A 12084-nucleotide genomic window follows, 5' to 3' on the forward strand; every position below is an offset into this window, starting at 1 on the left:
CCAGTGACAAGAGCATGTGTTGCCTCACTGGACCCTTGAGTATTACTAGCTAACAATAGCTGATAATTGTTGAACATTTGCTAAGGGCTAGCACTTTTTAAGAACTTAATTGCAATAGCCATGTGAAGTATTATTTATAGGCAAGTGTAGGGTAAAGAAAATGTCAGGCTTTTCTGCCCTTCCGCCATCAGGATAGATGATGGATCCTTGTCCTGAATGCATGCCTGATGGCGGGCACCTGGAATAGGGTGTGGGCATAGGTAGATGGGATTCACCTGGGCTGAGACTGGGCTTTTAAGGGCGGCGTCACGGGGACGCCAGCAGTAGCAATAGAAGCCGAAGCAGAAGCCGAAAGAGAAGCCGAGAAGCAGCAGAACGAACGTCAGAGAGCCCAGATAGAGTGAAGACTTGCTAGGGGCTGGGATGCCTGCCAGCACCCCTGCCTGCCATATGCCTGGTGAACCCCAATAAAAGACCTGCAAAAAGCCACTGAGGACTCTGACTCCTCCTTTACCCGGTCTGCATGGGATCAGAAAACCTGCACTGTGTCCTGTCCGGCCTCTACAGCAAGAAAACTGAGTTGTTGAGAGTAAACAGCTTTCCCAAAGGCACACAGCTGGTAAGTGGCAGAATTTGAGCCTAGGTAATAGGATTCCAGAGCCCACACTCTACGTGATTCTGCTCCCTGGAAGAGGTCAGAACAGCTAAGATGAGGGTTAATTTAGAAATACATAGTTTATCTTTTGCCACTGGCCCTGCCTCTCACTAAGCTCTTACTCCTTTTTGTTCATGTATTGCTTCCAACCTTCACATCTGAAAGGCAACAGGATAAGCTGTGCTGCTATCTAGTCACGATGGAATACAAACAGGGTCTCAGTGGGAGGACAGCTGCCATGTCAAGTTCAGGAGCAGTCAGGTCCTCTGCTCACTTCTTCATCAAGATGACTCCGAGTTTCCAACTTTGCAGACCAGACAGAGAGTGTTAGTACTAACAATCCAAGCACTAGGAAGGTGGAGCATCTTTGGAGAACAGATACTTAGTTTCAGTTATTCATTCCTTCAACAAATATTTTTAGAGCATTGTAGGGTAAGGTAAAAAATCAGGCTTTTCTGGCCTCCCGCCATCAGGATAGATGAGGGAACCCTGTGATCCTGAATGCATGCCTGATGGCGGGCACCTGAAGTGGGTACACCTGTGCTAAGACTCTGCTTTTAAGGGCGGTGTCACCGGGACGCCAGTAGAAGCCGAAAGAGAAGAAGCCCGAAGCAGAAGCAGAGAACGCCAGAGAGCCCAGATAGAGTGAAGATTTGCTGGGGGCTGGGAGGACTGCCAGCCTCCCAACCCCCCAGCACCCCTGCCTGCCACGTACCCGCTGAACCCCAATAAAAGACCTGCAAAAAACCACTGAGGACTCTGACTCCTTTAGCCGGTCTGCATGGGATCAGAGAACCTGCTCAGTGGTCAATTCCTGCCTTTACAAGCATGAAGTATCCAATGGTGTGCTGGATTCCGAGGTGACAACAGGGAACCAAGTGAGTTCTCACCTTCTGGCTGCACTCATTCTAGAACACGGTAGAGGAGACTAAGAATGAACAAGCAAAAACAAGCAAACTATAAGCGGAAAAAGGATATTGTGACAAAATAACGAAGGGAGCCCCTTTTATATGGGGCATTCAGGAAGGTAGTCACTTTGAGACACTCAGAGATAGGCAGGTGGACCTACAGGTCCTAATGACACACTGTCCGTTTGCCTTTATGCCAGTTTCCCGGGGACCTTCCAGTTTTTAAGGATAGTTTATGACGCTGCAATGCAAGTATCTTGGCCTGGTGCTCCACGTCCTGCTCCAGCCCCTCCCTGCCTATCTATCTTCTCCCCATTGCCTCTCCTGAACACACCCTCTCCATTCTATTTAGACTAATCTCTGTCACCCGCACCCTGTTCTCTTCCCTATACCTATTAATTCTACCCATCCATCAGGACCAGATGGAGTTCCACCTTCCTCATTCTTATCCATTACAGGTTTGCCAAGTTCCCCAATCCTCTGAACTACTAGTTCTCAAGAAGTTCATTACCTAAGAATACAGCCTTCTGTCCATCACTGCTCTTTCACAACCACCAGATCCCAAAACTTTAACACAGGTGAACTTTGGCAAGTGTGAAAAAGAAGGGCATTAAGCACATGTCCAGGGTTCTTGGGTTCAGGACTGAGAGAACTGACTCAAGCCCAGAGAAGCTGGAAAGGATCAAACAAGTGTCCCAGGAGCAGGGTTTCCAAATAGGAGGAAACAGAGTCCAATCAGGGACCAGAGCTCAGCCAAGTATGCAGATTGCAAGGAAACTAAGTGCCCATGTGGGTTATCTGATGGAAACCTAGGGTGGACATAAGGAAGCACAAAGCCTGGTTTCACAAACAGGCCATCACAGGGTAGAGGGAGTAGACTTGTGGCCAAGGGACATTCAGGGACAGCAAAAGGAATCTGGGGAGAGGTCAGGAACCTGGAAACCATGAGCAGGTGGCCAAGTTTAAGAACCTGACTTAATTGTAAGCTGTCAGTATAGATCACCAGTGGGCTTGGGGTGGGGTGGGGGGGAATGGGAAAGTAGATGACAGGAAGGAAATGAAGGCCAAAATATTCATGGATAGATTATTAGTCACTCAGGTGCAGAGGCCATACCTCATTTCTATCCTCCACAGCACTTAGCAAAGTAATATTTACTGATTACATAAAAGAGAAAAATCAGGGGGCTCTCTGGTGGTGAAAGGGGTTAAGACACAACTTACGAAGCTGTCTGAAGCACTGCAGCACGAGTTCTGATCCCCATCTGGCCAGGGAGCAACCCACATGCGTAGCAGACCTCTCCTGACTCGCCCACTGCTCCCCTCAGCAACAGCAGTGTATTTCAGTCAATCTGCCTGTTCTGCTCCCCACTCTGTCTCTTGTGAATCCTCTCATCCCCCACACCTCTGGCCTGTACCCCAGTTCTTATCTGCATAAAGAAATCTTTTTTAAAAAAGATCAGAGAGTGTGGGTACTAACCAATGTGTAGGAAAAATGCCAAGCTAACCCACATCATCACTTAGGTAGGCTGCACAGTGCACAGCTTACAGAAGGCTCCATCACCTTAGCAAAAAGTGATACTGTAACCTGGTGAATGAACACTGGGCTAGGAAAGAGGAAGTGAAATTACACCACCTTTGCCAGTAACCTCCTAAATCTCATCTATAAGAAGGAACAGGCCATTGCTCCAAATTTTAATATCTAACACTCTCCTATCTTTGCTTGTTTAACTTTATTCATTCTGAATCTTTGCTCAAATCTTACCTTCCCCATGAGCCCTATCTGGGTCACCCTACTCAATACTGCAACCCACCCATCCCAATGACCCCATCTCCACACATTCTGCTTTATAGCTTTCCTTTTCATACCCCTTCTACCATACTATATAATTTACATATTATCTTTATTGCTGTCTTTGAGATTGTAAGCACCAAAAAGGCAAAGATCTTTGTCTTGTTCAAGTTCATTGATATACATCAAGTCTGTGAAAAGAGCCTGGAATAGAGCAGATATCCAATAAACATTTGCTGAATGAATGTATGAATGAACCAAATACAGGACAAAATCCTTTAAGAAAAAAACACTAGGGCCTTCCCTGCACTAGGGCACAGCGGTTGAGCGCTGGGTTGCGAGCTGCCTGCAGCCTCTGCAGCACCGGTTCGATCCCCGGCTGCCGGGCGAGGGTCCCACATGGCACGCAGACCTCTCCTGCCTCCTGCCGCCCGCTGCTCCCCTCAGCAGTGTACTTTGGTCCTTCTGCCTGTTCGCTCCCTGCTCTGGCTCTGGTGAATTCTCTCACCCTCCCGCGCTTCTGACTGTACCCAGTGCTTATATAAATAAATAAATCTTTAAAAAAAAAAAAAAAACCACTAGAGGGGACTTCTGGGTGGAGCAGGGGTTACCGTCTCAGCACTATCAAGCTATCTAACTGCAGTTAGATCCCGGGCCAGGGAGTTAACCCACATGGCGGTGCACACCTTTTCTGTCTCACACCCCCTACTCCCCTCAGCAATGTATTTCAGTAGATCTGCCTGTTCTGTTCCCCACTCTGTCTCTGGTGAATCCTCTCACCACCACCCCTCTCCCCGCCAACACTGGCCTACACCCCAGTTATATACATAAGTGAAACAAATCTTTTTTAAAAAGAGAAAAGGACTAGGTGGGGGGCAGGGGGGTGAGAGAAAAAGTCCCCATGAAATATCATCTATATTCTCCCCAAGGTCTGCATCTCCTGCCCACACCCTCAGTCACCCACATATCTCCTGATACCCTTTCACTATACCGTAGGAGGTAAGTGCTCAATAAGCCCTACTAAATTATGCAAAGTGGGGCCTCCCTGGTGGTGCAAGGCATTAAGCAGTGCACTATGAAGCAATTAGCAGCCTCTGCAGCACAAATTCAATCCCCGGCCAGCCAGGGAGCTACCCACCTGGGGAGGCAGACCTCTCCTGTCTCGCCTGCTGCTCCCCGCAGCAGTGTCTCTCAAGTCAGTCTGCCTGTTCTGTTCCCCACTGTCTCTGGTGAATCCTCTCTCTCTCTCTCTCTCTCTCTCTCTCTCTCTCTCTCTCTCTCACACACACACACACACACACACGCATCTCTGGCCTGTACCCCCGCTCTTATATGCATAAATAAATCTTTATAAGAAAATTTAAAAAATAAATTATGAAAAGGGAAAACATCCACGGTGCTCTGAGGCCACCTGCTGGCAACTCTGCCCTGCAGCTACCTAAGCAATTAAACTGACAAATGAAATTTACAATGAAGAATAAATGAAATTCTCCAATTCCGGTGAAGATGAAATTTCCCGTAGAGAGTGAAGCTAAAAGGAACATCGCCCTTCAAGCAGCCTATCCATAAAAACAGAAAGGACTGTGGAGTGCAAAGCAGAAGTTTCCAAACGCTCCTGGGAAACGGCTGCTTTGAAGAACCCTCAGATCCCAGGGTTTTTCCAGAACTCATTTTCCACTTACACTAATCACAGAAAAGAGCAAGTACTACTGAGCTCTTATGTGCCAGGCACTGTTTTGAACACTTTCACCTATTATGTTTAATCCTCACATCAATTCTTTGATGTAGGTACCACATTGCCACCATTTTATTTTATAAGCGACGTTTCCTTTTAAAAATTAAAATTAGTAAGAATAGTGGAGATGTGTGTGCATGTGCTTGCCGGGTTTGACACTACTAAAGAGACCAACAAGGTTTGGGGCACAGCCCACTCCCACAGGGCCGGGCCAGGCCTGGTGTAGAGTAAATGGTGTTCAGGCTTTTCTGCCCTCCCACCATTAGGCTGGCCCTGCCTGGTGGGGCACCTGCAGTTGTTTCACTGTTGTAAGCTGTCTTGTTTACTTCTGGGGGCCCTGAGAGGGGTATTGAGAGAGTCACCAAGAGAAGCAGAGCAGAAGAGGCAGGAGAGAGGCGGCGAGAAAAGAGGCCAGAGAAGCCAAGAGTGAAGACTGGCCGGGGGCCTGGATGGCGTCCTGGCCCCGGGCCCCCCGACGCGCCGTGTCCCCGGTTTCTGCACTACATGTAAAGCTCAATAAAAGCCTGAGCGAGCCTCGAGGCTCCACGACTCTCCTATGCCCCGTGTGCGCGGATCACGGAAACCTGCTCCATGACCATCCTGGCATCCACCCGGGCGGGGACGGACGGCAGAGGCCGCTCCCCTTCACCCATCAAGTCCCCAGGCTGCGCCGCCGGCGCCAGGCCCTCGCGGCTCCGCGCGGGGGGCCGCATTTCCCGCCCGAAAGCTCCCAACAGCCCTCACAGGACAGCCCCCCCACAGGCTGTCCCCGTAAGAGCAGCCCCGCGCCCCAGAGGGGGCCTTCTCTGCTCCGCCCCGCGCCCCGCGAGGCCGGCCGTGCGCGCCCGCCCTTCAGCTGCGCGCGGCGGCCCGAGGCGGGGCTCAGCTGTCTCCAGGCGCGCGGCGCCCCAGGGCGGGGGACGCCGACTCCCCGCCCCCGCAGCCCGCGGCGCGGAGCGACCCCCGCGTTTGGGGACCAGGACCGCGGTCGACCCCTTACCTCCAGAGCGGGCACCCTGCGGGGCGCCCCGCGGGACCCCCGGCCGGCGCGTCCGGCCGCGCCCCGCGCTGGGTCGTGACTGGCGCGTCCGCGGCGGGCGCTGGGGGCAAAGGGTCTGCCGGCTTCCGTAACCCACCTGGGCGCGGGGTGGGCGTAGAAAAACCTCCACACCCCCACCCTCAGCCCCCGCCCCTCAAAAAGGAAGGCGCGGGGCGACAGCGCCTCCTGGTGGCAGTTGGCGTCTCCGACACTTTTGTTCCCCCACCCAGCACCTGTGGCTTCCCAAAGGGAGGCTAGTCTGCAAGATGGTTTTAGGTGCTGCATGCACTTTTCTAAGTGTTTGAATTATTTTGTTTCCCCACCACCACCCCTTATATCCCCTTGTCTCTTTCCTTCCTTCCTCCTCTTAACCTCCAAGCCCTCAGGATGTTGGTTGATATGACTGGTGTTTGAAAGTCTTTTACGTTATCAAATTGTCTACTATGCAAAAGTCCAATATTTTTTTTATTTATTTATACAAGCACTGGGTACAGTCAGAATCGCTGGAGGGTGAGAGAATTCACCAGAGCCAGAGCGGGGAGCAGAGCAGGCAGAAGGACCGAAGTACACTGCTGAGGGGAGCAGCGGGCGGCAGGAGGGGTCTGTTGTGCCATGCGGGACCCTCACCCAGTGGCCGGGGATCCAACCAGTGCTGCAGAGGCTGCAGGCAGCATCGCAATCCAGCACTCAACCGCTGCGCCACTGGGGAGACACAAAAGTCCAATATTTGCTTGTATCAGTTTTGCCTTACTTTGTTGCATATAATTATCTCAAATTCCTCTGTTTTATTGCAAATGACTGTATTTCGTCATTTCTTATATCTCCATAATATTCTCTGGTGTGGATACATCACATCTTCAGTCATCTCTGGATGAATATTTAGGCTGCTTCCCCTGACCTAGCTACTGTAAATAATGCTGCTAATGTAACCGGTGGCTGAAGCCAGACTGTTACAGGTGCTGCCCCAGGGAAAATGCTAATAAGCATCGTATTTGTGGGTGGAGCAACTGATAAAAAAATGTAAGGAACTGCAGAAGTAGCTCCCAGGATTTGGTGTTTGGATTCAGCATTTGAGGATTCAGCATTTGGGATTCAGCATTTTCGGATCTTCAGCAATTCTGGGGTCAGCGATTTCAGCCCCCACTGCACTGATCTTCCAGGAGGCTGGTGCGGGCCTCTGAAGGACGTGGAGAGGCCCCCAGCAGCCAACCTCAGAGAGGAAAAGTTCAGAGGCTTTACAAGTACCATAGAGACTAAAACTCTTCCTGGTTTTGCTGTCATTACAGCCTGGCAGAGAAGGCAAAGATCTAGAGCCAGGCGCCTCACTGAACTGTGATTGTGGCCTTTCGTTGGGTCGTTCAGCCACTGCAGCTGCTGTCTTGAGTGTCGCTTGTCTGGTGCTGTGCTGGGGCATCTCAGCAGCTCCAGGACCATCTCCTGTTGTGTCTTCTGTTGTCTTCGCGAGTTGGAACCCGGCCTAGAATCTGGCTGCCTCATGTTCTAGCTCAGCAGTGGTGGGAAGACGCCATATTAGACGCTGTTTGTTTAGGGCCTGAAAACCTCCAAGGTTTTCAAAACTAAGGACACTTTCGGCCATTTTTGGCCTCAATAACTCTGTTTTTCCCTGGTTTGTTAAATGCCATTGTTGTTGTTTTCTGAGCCTGAGTAGCCTTGCAATTGTGCTCACTGTCACTCGGACAGTGACATGTAAACTATTTGGGCAAAGTTCTTGGCTGGTTTTAGTGCCCCTTGCTTCTGTGTATTTTATTGTTACACGTCTTATTTCTAAATCTTTAATCCATATGGAATTTATTTTTGTGTGTGAGATTTGTGAGTAACCCAACTTCATTCTTTTATGTGTTATCTTCATTCCCTGACACCATTTACTTTTTTTTAGATTTATTTATTTATGCATAGAACTGGGCTATAGGCCAGAGATGTGGAGGTGAAAGGATTCACCAGAGACAAAGTGGAGAACAAAACAGGCAGACTGAATGAAATACACTGCTGAGGGAAGCAGCGGGTGAGTCAGAAGAGGTCTGCTGCACCATGTGGGTAGCTCCCTGGCCGGGAATTGAACTTGTGCTGCAGCGGCTACGGATTGCTTTATAGGTTGCATCTTAGCCCCTTCCACCCTGACACCATTCATTAAAGATACTGGCCTTTCCCCATTTTATGGTCATATTTACCTTATCATAGATTAATTACCTGTATGGATTGGGATTTATTTCTGGGCTTTCAATTCTATTACATTTATCAATAAGTCTATTTTTGTACCAATACCACATTGTTTTTTTGTTTTGTTTTGTTTTTTTACTGTATCTTTTTTAAAGATTTATTTTTTATTTATACAAGCACTGGGTACAGTCAGAAGCGCGGGAGGGTGAGAGAATTCACCAGAGCCAGAGCGGGGAGCAGAACAGGAAGACTGACAGAAGTACACTGCTGAGGGGAGTAGCAGGCGGCAGGAGAGGTCTGCATGCCATGTGGGACCCTCGCCTGGCGGCCGGGGATCTAACCAGCGCTGCAGAAGCTGCGGGCAGCTTCGCAACCCAGAGCTCAACCGCTGCGCCACCAGGGAGGCCCAAAACTACATTGTTTTTAGAACTGAGCTATTCATTTTTTATTCTTTTTCTCTACATTGTTCTATTCGTGTGTTCTATGGCATTATGTTTTCCAGCTCATCGGTTATTTCCATTGCTTCTGTTTGTCTGCTGTGAGGCCCTCAATTACATTTCTTAAATCAGCTGTAAAGTTGCTTTATAGCAATGTTTAAAGTCAGGAAACATGATACTTTCATTTCTTCCCTTCTCTCTCAGGGTTGTTTTCCCAATTTGAGGCCTTTTGTAGTTCCATATAAATGTTGTTCTATTTCTTTAAAAAATACTTTTTCAAAGTATTTTGATGGGGGTTGCATTATATTTATATATACTTTTAGACAGGGTAGTCATTTTGACTGTAGTGATCCTCTTATCAGCTATGCAATCTGCCATAGTGAATTTCCATCCCAGAATAAAATTTCTAATCATCTAAAGCTCTCAGCCATGTAGGCATACCTTCATCATCATCTTTAAATAGCGTAAAATACTCTAAGCAAGAAAATGTAAGAACAGATTCTACCAACACTTTTTTGATTGTTTCTAGATTTTCAAACCAAAAACTGAACTGAAATCATCTGAAGAGTAAAAATTTCAGTGATTTGCAATTTATTGCATTATGGAAGATTGTTTTTTATCTTGTAAAATATTGTTTTGTTTAATATATACATTAAACATTTCATAAATGATTGAATTCTACTTTTGCCACCTGGGTGGCGTTGAGACTTCAATGTCTCAAAATAGGTAAAGGTTATAGTTACATTCTTGATTTCTGTTGACTTATGTGGACAGAAATAACAGGGAGAAATAAATTATTTTGACACATTAGGAAAACAACATTTTTCCTGTTCGTGTTCTGAATAAGTTTGCAAAGTTAAACAAAAGGAAATATGGTAGCAAAAATGCCACCTTTTTACTGATAGTGGTTAAGTTATGGGCAGTGGCACTATTTCTGTCAGCCAGAACTCGCTCACATTAGACCATCCAAGTAGGCACTTCTCACCCAAAGCTAGTCCTGGGCTGGGACAGCCCTCCTGGCACAGTTCACTGTCATGGCCTGGAGGATCACTGCAGTTCCCAGTAGACACAAGATAGAACTGAGCCAATTTTTCTTACAAAATTTAATCAGTTAAGTCTTCCTACTATCTCAGGGGCAAAGAGAAGAGGTGGAAAGGGAACAAGTCAGGAGTTGGGGGGAAAAGGCACTCACAGCTAACAGAATTTAGATATAATCTAGTCATGTAGAGATACAACAAAATTCCAGGAGGGAAGGGACTTTGACAAGCAAGTGTTGTAACTTGACAAGTGAGTTGTTGTAAGTGTTGTAGGGCAACTCTGGACACCATATATCCTGACTTGGGTCCAGACCTCCATCTGTATTGCACTGTATTGTTCTCCTCCATGAAGAGTGAGCAGTGGGAGTCCTAGGACCTGGTGTCCAAGGATGGGAAGGGGGATGGCAGAAACAGTGAAGGGCAAGTGTGTGTAGTGTATAGGGCATGGGGTGACCCCCCCCCTCGGCACTTCAGAGCATCAGGTGTTGGAGTCAAACCCCCTCTCCCCTACTGTCCTCCTTACAGCCCCACTCAGTGTCAGAGTTGTAAGGATTATTTTAAATCACCCATTGTATTAGTCAGGATTGTCTAGGAAAAAATAGGAGAGAGGGGGAGAGAGAAGGGGGGAGGGGGAAGGAGAAAGAGAGAGCACACACACGTGGCAGAGGGAGGGAGAGAGAGAGAGAGATCAACAGTGTGGGCTGGCAGTCTGGAGACCCAGGAGAACCAATGATGCAGATAAAGTCCAAAGTCAGCCTGTTGAAGAATTCCCACATGTTCAGGGTGCTGGGTCTTTTTGTTCTATTCAAACTTTAAATTGATTGGAAGAGTCCCACCAACAAGGTTCAGTGATTTACCTGTTAATGTCATCCAAAAGCACTCTGAAAGTTGACACATAAAATTAACCATCACCCTCACCTATGTCTTTGTGAAACTGACCCCTTTCCTCAAATTTAGTCATTTGAGTTTTACTTTCATCATCTTTTACAATATGTTATTTCCTCATTATTTTCTTTAAACCAATGTTAACTTCTCACTGTTAAAAACACCCTTAAACCTATTTGGTTTATTTTTATATTCAAGATAAAAGGTATTTTATATTCAAGATAAAAAGTGTTTGGTTTATTCATTTTTATTTTTTTCTAATACATGGGAGAATCAATAACTGAGGCATTTAAGGGAATCTGGCAAGATGGCAGATGAAGGTGCCTGGTTCACCTCTTCCAGATACTCACAACTAAATTTTCAGAAAAACAAAAATATCCTAAGGGAAAAATTGAGGACCACAGCACATACTCAGATCAATCCTATGGCAGAAAAGTGTAGAAAAACTTCAAATGCATTTTGCTTATAGTGGCAATGGGGCAGTACAACACAAGAGGGAAGGGCAGTCACTGTTCACACTACAGCTGTGGGGCGGGGCACATACCAGGTACACACCAACTTTCAGACCTGGCATCTCACTGTATAAAGAGATGTGTGAGCTGACACCCAGGACAGAGGGTACACTGTTGGAGAGCTGCAGGGTAGGTGTGCAAAGTGAGGCTCATTGGTTTGAGCCTGAGGCTCTCAACATAAAACAGCCAGAGCCTAAATCTGCAGGGAGAAGAAAGTCAGGGTACCTGGGTCTCTTTGTAGAAGAGGCTACTACTTGAAGCCCAGACTGAGATACTCAAAACACCCACCACGCCCCACCCCAGGGCTAAAATCAAAACAAAGCATCGCTTGAACAAACTAGGATTCAAGCACCTGTCAATAACAGGAGCAAACACCCCCAAACTGCTCTGTGTTCAAATCCTGTTTACCCACCTGACTAGCCATGTGACTGAGTAGGTTATTTAACACTTCTGTGACTTAGTTTTTTCATTCATTAGATGAGGATGATAATGGAATTTGCAAGACATTTGGTAAGCTCACTACACATTCCTGTTATGTTTCAGGCATTGTGTTAGCAACTACAATGGAACTAAGAGAGGTAATTGATTGCAGCAGTTGTGAGATTAGTAATAATTAAACCAAATGTGAACATTTGGGCCATAAACAAGGATACTTTTCTAGAAAAGGATGAGCTCTTAATCTGATATCACATTGACTAATTAGGCTTCCAAATTTAGCAAATGCTTTTGAGTAGGTGAGATTTGAGTGAGAAATGCACACAGGGCCCTGTGCACTGGATGTAATTCCACTGAACTGCCACTAGGTGGCTTCTGACTCAACAAAATTGGAAGTTAGAAGAAAGGGGCGTGGCTAGCCCAAGACCACATGGTTTGTGAGTGGGGATTCAGCACTAGAACCCAGCCAGGTCT

The sequence above is a fragment of the Talpa occidentalis genome, unplaced genomic scaffold, assembly GCF_014898055.3.
Source record: "Talpa occidentalis isolate TD23 unplaced genomic scaffold, MPIMG_talOcc4v2.1 talOcc4.9, whole genome shotgun sequence".
Taxonomy (NCBI): Eukaryota; Metazoa; Chordata; class Mammalia; order Eulipotyphla; family Talpidae; genus Talpa; species Talpa occidentalis.